Here is a 6,185-nt window from a genome sequence, read left to right as displayed (position 1 = left end):
TAACGGCCGATGCTTTTGTTTGCCACCGAGGTGAGCTGCATCCCATGTCTTACAGTATTTCACATAATTTGTGCAATTGCAGTTTAACTTCTACCATTTACTGGTTGCCTGTAGGTACACATGTCAGTGGCACTGATCAACGCTTCGACCCAGAGGAACAACTTGTCGTCGCTGACTTTAGGCGAGCTCTGGCCAAGATGAAGTGCCCCAGCAACTACCTCTCAGGACTTACCAAGTATGTACTCACCAGTTCAATCTTATCAATACCAGTTGCAATTAATGGCTATGTTCTGTATGGTCGATGTATTATGCATGTTCTAGTAAACATGCCTAACACGTTTTTGCTACTTTCCCTACCTTTTTATAGACATCTGGGCCATTCTCTGCTCTGTCAGCACCTGCCTTGTGATGTTTAACTATGCCAATTGCATTTTTACCAGTATACCGATTTCAATGTCTATTAAGCCTGTTGTAATTAACAGTTGAATCCATTTTTAAACAGTTGTATTTCAATGGCTACAAACTTACAAAACATGACTTAGGATGCTGTTAAGCCTGTTGCAATTAACAGTTGTATCCATTTTTTAATCTGTCCATTTGCTACCATGCTACTCTCCGCAATGAAGATATAATAGAGATGCTGCCCCATTTGCTATTTTTGGTGGATGCTAACCCTGTTGTACTTAACATGCTTGTCCATGTACTTACGCAGGGTCATAACGGCCGATGTTGTTGTTTGCCGTCAAGGTTAGCTGCATCCCATGTCTTACAGTATTTCACATCATTTGTGCAATTGCAGTTTAACGTCTACCATTTACTGGTTGCCTGTAGGTACACATGTTAATGGCACTGATCCACGCTTCGACCCGGAGGAACAACTCGCCTCCGCCGCCGCTGACTTTGGGTGGGCTCTGGCCAAGATGAAGTGCCCCAACAACTACCTCTCAGGACTTACCAAGTATGTACCCACCAGTTCAATCTTACCAATACCAGTTGCAATTAATAGCTATGTTTTGTACTGTCGATGTATTAAGCATGTTGTAGCAAACATGCCTAACACATTTGAGCTATTTTCCCTACCTTTTTGTAGCAACTGGGCCATTATCTGCTCTGGCAGCACCTGCCCTGTGATGTTTAATTCTGTCAATTGCATTTTTATCAGTACCGGTTTCAATGGCCATTAAGCCTGTTGCAATTAACAGTTGTCTCCATTTTTAAAGAGTTGAATTTCAATGGCTACAAACTTACAAAACATGAATTAGGATGTTGTTAAGCCTGTTGCAATTAACAGTTGTATCCATTTTTTAATCCGTCCCTTTGCTACCGTGCTACTCTTTCGAAATGAAGATATCACTACAGATGCTGCCGTTTTATTACCATTTGCTATTTTTGGTGGATGTTAACCCTGTTGTAGTTAACTTGGCTTTCCATGTACTTACACAGGGCTACAATGGGTGATGCTGTTGTTTGCCGTCGAGGTTAGCTGCATCCCATGTCTTATACACCATCTATTCCTAAATATAAGTATTTTTAGAGATTCCAATATAGACTACATAAGGAGCAAAATGAGTGAATCTAGATTCTAATCTAAACTATATCTATAATTCTATATACATCCGTATGTAGTTCATATTGAAATCTAAAAAAACTTGTACTTAGGAACATAGGTAGTTGTATTTTACATCATTTGTGCAATCTTTGTTTAGCTTCTAACATTTACTGGTTGCTTGTAGGTACATATATGAGGGGTACTGATCCACGCTTCGATCCCTTTTGCGTATGGGGCAATGAGATATTCATGAACAAGCGTCAAGTGAGGAAACTAGGAAAGATTGTTAGGCGAAAGAAACGGGTGATTGGAATTAAGCTCTTTATTTACACTTTGTCGAAGACAACAATGAACTTTAGGATGGTAAGTAATGTGTTGCCTTTTCCCCGTGCCCACAACAAGTTACTCTATTAGACCTCAGTATCTGATATTTTTCTCTTTTCAGTGGTTTCCGAAGCTATTTACTGATGATTACCTTGCAAACTACATGACCCGAGTGGAGGCAACTAAGGTTAAAGTATATAATTGATGCTACCATGATAATGCTCTAGAAGTCTTCCTGAAGGCGGTGAAGGGTGGGCGGGCGATCGTCACAAGGGGTTGGACAAAAGTGGTTCGTGCCTATGGCATGCAGGAAGGCACATTATGGGCATTCCACTTCTTTAACACCGTCGGCAGTCAAAATGATTTACACTTGTCTCTTCACCTTTACCGCCTTTAAATACTGTGGTTCATCATAGTTAATTGCTGCCTAATCCTGTAATTACTGAACATATTGTACTGGCAATTTTATCTATGGATTCGTTGTTGAACCGTTGTGCTGATAATTTGAATTGCATGTTTCGTATTTCAAAATTTCCAATTAGAATAATAAATTACAGGCAAAACTAAAAATAGAACAGACGGTCATGGAACTTTGCAAGCGGTTCTAACAGTAAAAGCGCTTGTGATGGACAGCCCAATGCCACACAGTTTTCTACATCAAATCATGTGTGATGTAGTTAATGAAAGCAAACAGTTAACCAAGCCAGAGTGTGTGTGATAGTTACACCTTTCACACACAAGTGTATACATAAAACCGTGTGGGATGTACATCCGAACGGAAACGTTTTTCTTAGATTGACTGTGTGGGATGTACATAAGAACGGAAATGTATTCCTTGGATTGACTGTGTGTGATATACATACGAACGGAAATGTTTTTCTGGGATTTACCATGTGGGATGTACATACCTACGGAAATTATTTTCTCGGATTACCGTGTGGGATGTACATACCTACGGAAATGATTCTCTCGGATTACCGTGTGGGATATACATACCTACGGAAATGATTGGGTTTTGATGCCTCGCCCGATCGCACACGGCCTTAGCCTGGGTCCCAGGAGGGCCTATCCCCGACGATTTCTGGGTCGTGTGGGAAGGACACCCTATCGCACACACTCAATAGGCGACGGTTCCAAATGCCGTCGCAGAAAGGGGTTAAAACCGTTTGTTTAGAACTGATGCGCACCAGTGTAGGCATGTCTTTTGTTTTTCATTCCAGTTGCAAGTTCACCTTTGACTCGCAACCGGGACCATAGTTTGTTTCATCCCAGTTATAAGTCCACCATTGACTGGAAACTGGGCGTGTTGTTTCGTAGTTGTCCTAATTGCAAGTCCTTCCTCGACTCGCAACTGGGATCTGGGCCTCTTTTTTTTGTTTTTCATCTTAGCTGCAATCCACCATCGGACTCGCAACTAAGCTCGTAGTTTGTTCTTGTCCTAGTTATAAGTCCACCCTCGACTCACAACTAGGCCCATAGTTTGTTTTATCCCAATTGCAAGCCCACCCTTGACCTCACAACTAGGCCCATTTCTGTTGTTGCCTCAGTTGTAATCCTACCATCAACTCGCAACTGGCCTTATAGTTGTAATTGTCCCAGTTGCAAGTCCATGCTCGGCTCACAACTGGCCTGGTAGTTGTAGGTGTCCGTTTGCATGTCCATGTTCGAGTCGCAAGTGGCCCGGTAGTTGTAGGTGTCTCGGTTGCAAGTCCACGTTCGACTCGCAACTGGCCCCGTAGTTGTAGTTGTCCGGGTTGCAAGTCCACGTTTGACTCGCAACTGGCCCTATTGTTGCAGGTGTCCTGGTTGCAAGTCCACCCTCGACTTGCAACTGGGCTTGTGGTCGTAGTTGCCCAAGTTGCAAGTCCACCCTCGACTTGCAACTAGGGCTAGCTGTAGTTACCCTAGTTGCAATTCCACCCTCGACTCGCAACCAGGCATGTAGTTTATTTTCATCCCAGTTGCAATTCCACCCTCGACTCGCAACCAGGCATGTAGTTTATTTTCATCCCAGTTGCAACCCACCCATAACTTGCAACTAGGAGTGCAGTTGTTGTTGCCTCAGTTGCAAGCTTACCCTCGGCTCGCATCTAGGACCGAACTTTTTTATTCGCGCCTAGTTGCAAGCCTGCCCTCGACTTGCAACATGGCATGTCCTTTTTTTGTTCACACTCAATCACAAGTCCACCTCTACTCACAACCGGGTTCGAATTTTTGTTGTTGCCCAAGTTGCAAGTCCACCATCGACATGCAACTAGGCTTTGAACTTTTTTATTGCCACCTCAATTAAAAATTCACCTCAGTTGCAAGTCGATCATCTGTGACTCACAACTGGCTCCACTAGACCTTAGCTATTTAATGTCATGGTATTTAGCACGGACGATAGAATATTGGAATGATGGTATCAATGTGCCGCATTGAAATGAGAGTGGCTATATCGCTATCAATCAAGGTGGGCAGATCAGCCATCTCCACAGATTACTAGTTTGCTCCAAATTCACGACTAGTTTTTGAATCCACAAACAAATTTTGAACTTGTGTTTCTTTCATATTCTTCATTTTTTATAGTCGCAAACATTTTTCAAACTCGTGAACATTTTTTGTACTCGCCAAGTTCACGAACATTTTTCAAAGTAGTGCATAATATTTAAATTCATCAACTTTTATTAAAATATTTACTTGAAAAATGCAAGCTTTTTTACCCGAATGCACTATCATCATTTGAAAAGAAAAAATATTTTTTAATGCCCGCGTAGATATTTTGTGGGGGACGTACATGCTTTTTGTGCTTTTTCTTAAGGTTACGTGATACAAGGTACAACCGGTTGTTGTTTTCATGATCGTTTTTTTGTTGGAGCAGCCCAAGTGGGAGTCGTGAGCCACGTTAGTGATGGGCTGGACTAAGGATCATGATAGAAACAAACATTTGGGCTGGACGTTGGCTACGAGAGCGAGGTTAGCGATCGTGACAAAAACAAACAAACAAACAAACAACCCAAATCCTAAAAAGTGGTCGCGTGCTACCTTATCTTACAGAGCAATCGGGCTCGCGCGCCGTCCGATCCCCATCTCGCGGTCGCGCGCGTTTCAGGTGGAAACCGCCGATGTATCGATGCGTGCGCCAGGTGTCCCCTGGTCGTGGCGTCGTGGTCGAGACCCGTTGGGTGCTCAGAGCGGTTGCGTCTCGCCTCCCCACTCCCGTTCCTCCCATTTCAAAACTGCTCCCGAGCGCAGCAGAGCGGATCCCCTTTCCTTCCACTTCCAATCTCCCAAATCCAGAGCAGCCGGCGGCGTGTCAGCGATTCGGCGGTCGTCTTCCGCCGGAGTGAGGGCGGGATAGCGGGCGCGGCGTGAAGGAAGGCGGTGCAGCGGCGGAGACGCGACCGAGGAGGGACGACGCGCGCGCGTTCGCCGTGTTGTTCGTGCTGCAGAATCGCCTTGCTGTGTTGTAGTAGCAGGCCGCGGCGGAAGGAGCAGCAGTACCGGAGACGCGGCAGAGGAGGAACGGCGCGCGCGACCGCTGTTCTGTTGGCGCAGAGGGGCAAAATCGTGGCGAAATCCCTGGTATGCCCATCGATCTCTTCTGCTCCTCCGCGTTTAGGTTGTCCAAATCGACGCGCTCCGCCGCGGACAGAGGAGACACGGCGCACGTGCGGCCGTCATGCGGTTGTTGCAGAGGTGCCGAATCGCGGCGGGTCGATGCGCTCCTCCACGTTTGACGAAATCGACTAGCAGATGGTAGAATTGATGAAGCACTCGTTAATTTGGAGAGGGACGACGACACGGGGCATTTCGTGTTCTTAGGCTACTGATGAACTAGGATTCGAAGGCAAGCCTTGGTGCTGTAGATTTTTGTGGTGTGTGTTGGGGTTAGGATGCTCATGAAGGCTGTATATTAGGCGATTTTTTTGGTGCTGTAGATGTTGAGGTTGCTCCTGATGGGTGATTGACTTGCCTGATATGGTTATGTGTTGCCTACACAGGTGTTTTGACAGTGTTTTTGATTTAGTGTAGGAGAATAATGCTTCTCCCATGTCAATGTTTCCCATGTCTTGTGAGTGACTTGCCTGATATGGTTCATGTGTTGCCTACGCAGGTGTTTTGACAGTGTGTTTTGATTTAGTGTAGGAGAATAATGCCTCTCCCATGTCAATGTTGCCCCTGTATTGTGAGTGACTTGCCTGATATGGTTCATGTGTTGCCTACGCAGGTGTTTTGACAGTCTGTTTTGATTTAGTGCATGATAGTAATGATTTAGCAACGGAAAATGAGGGTAATAGGGCCAATTGTAGGATAGTTGTAATATAGTGAA

Source organism: Triticum aestivum, chromosome 2D, assembly GCF_018294505.1.
Source record: "Triticum aestivum cultivar Chinese Spring chromosome 2D, IWGSC CS RefSeq v2.1, whole genome shotgun sequence".
Lineage (NCBI taxonomy): Eukaryota > Viridiplantae > Streptophyta > Magnoliopsida > Poales > Poaceae > Triticum > Triticum aestivum.
This window is presented reverse-complemented; position numbering follows the sequence as displayed.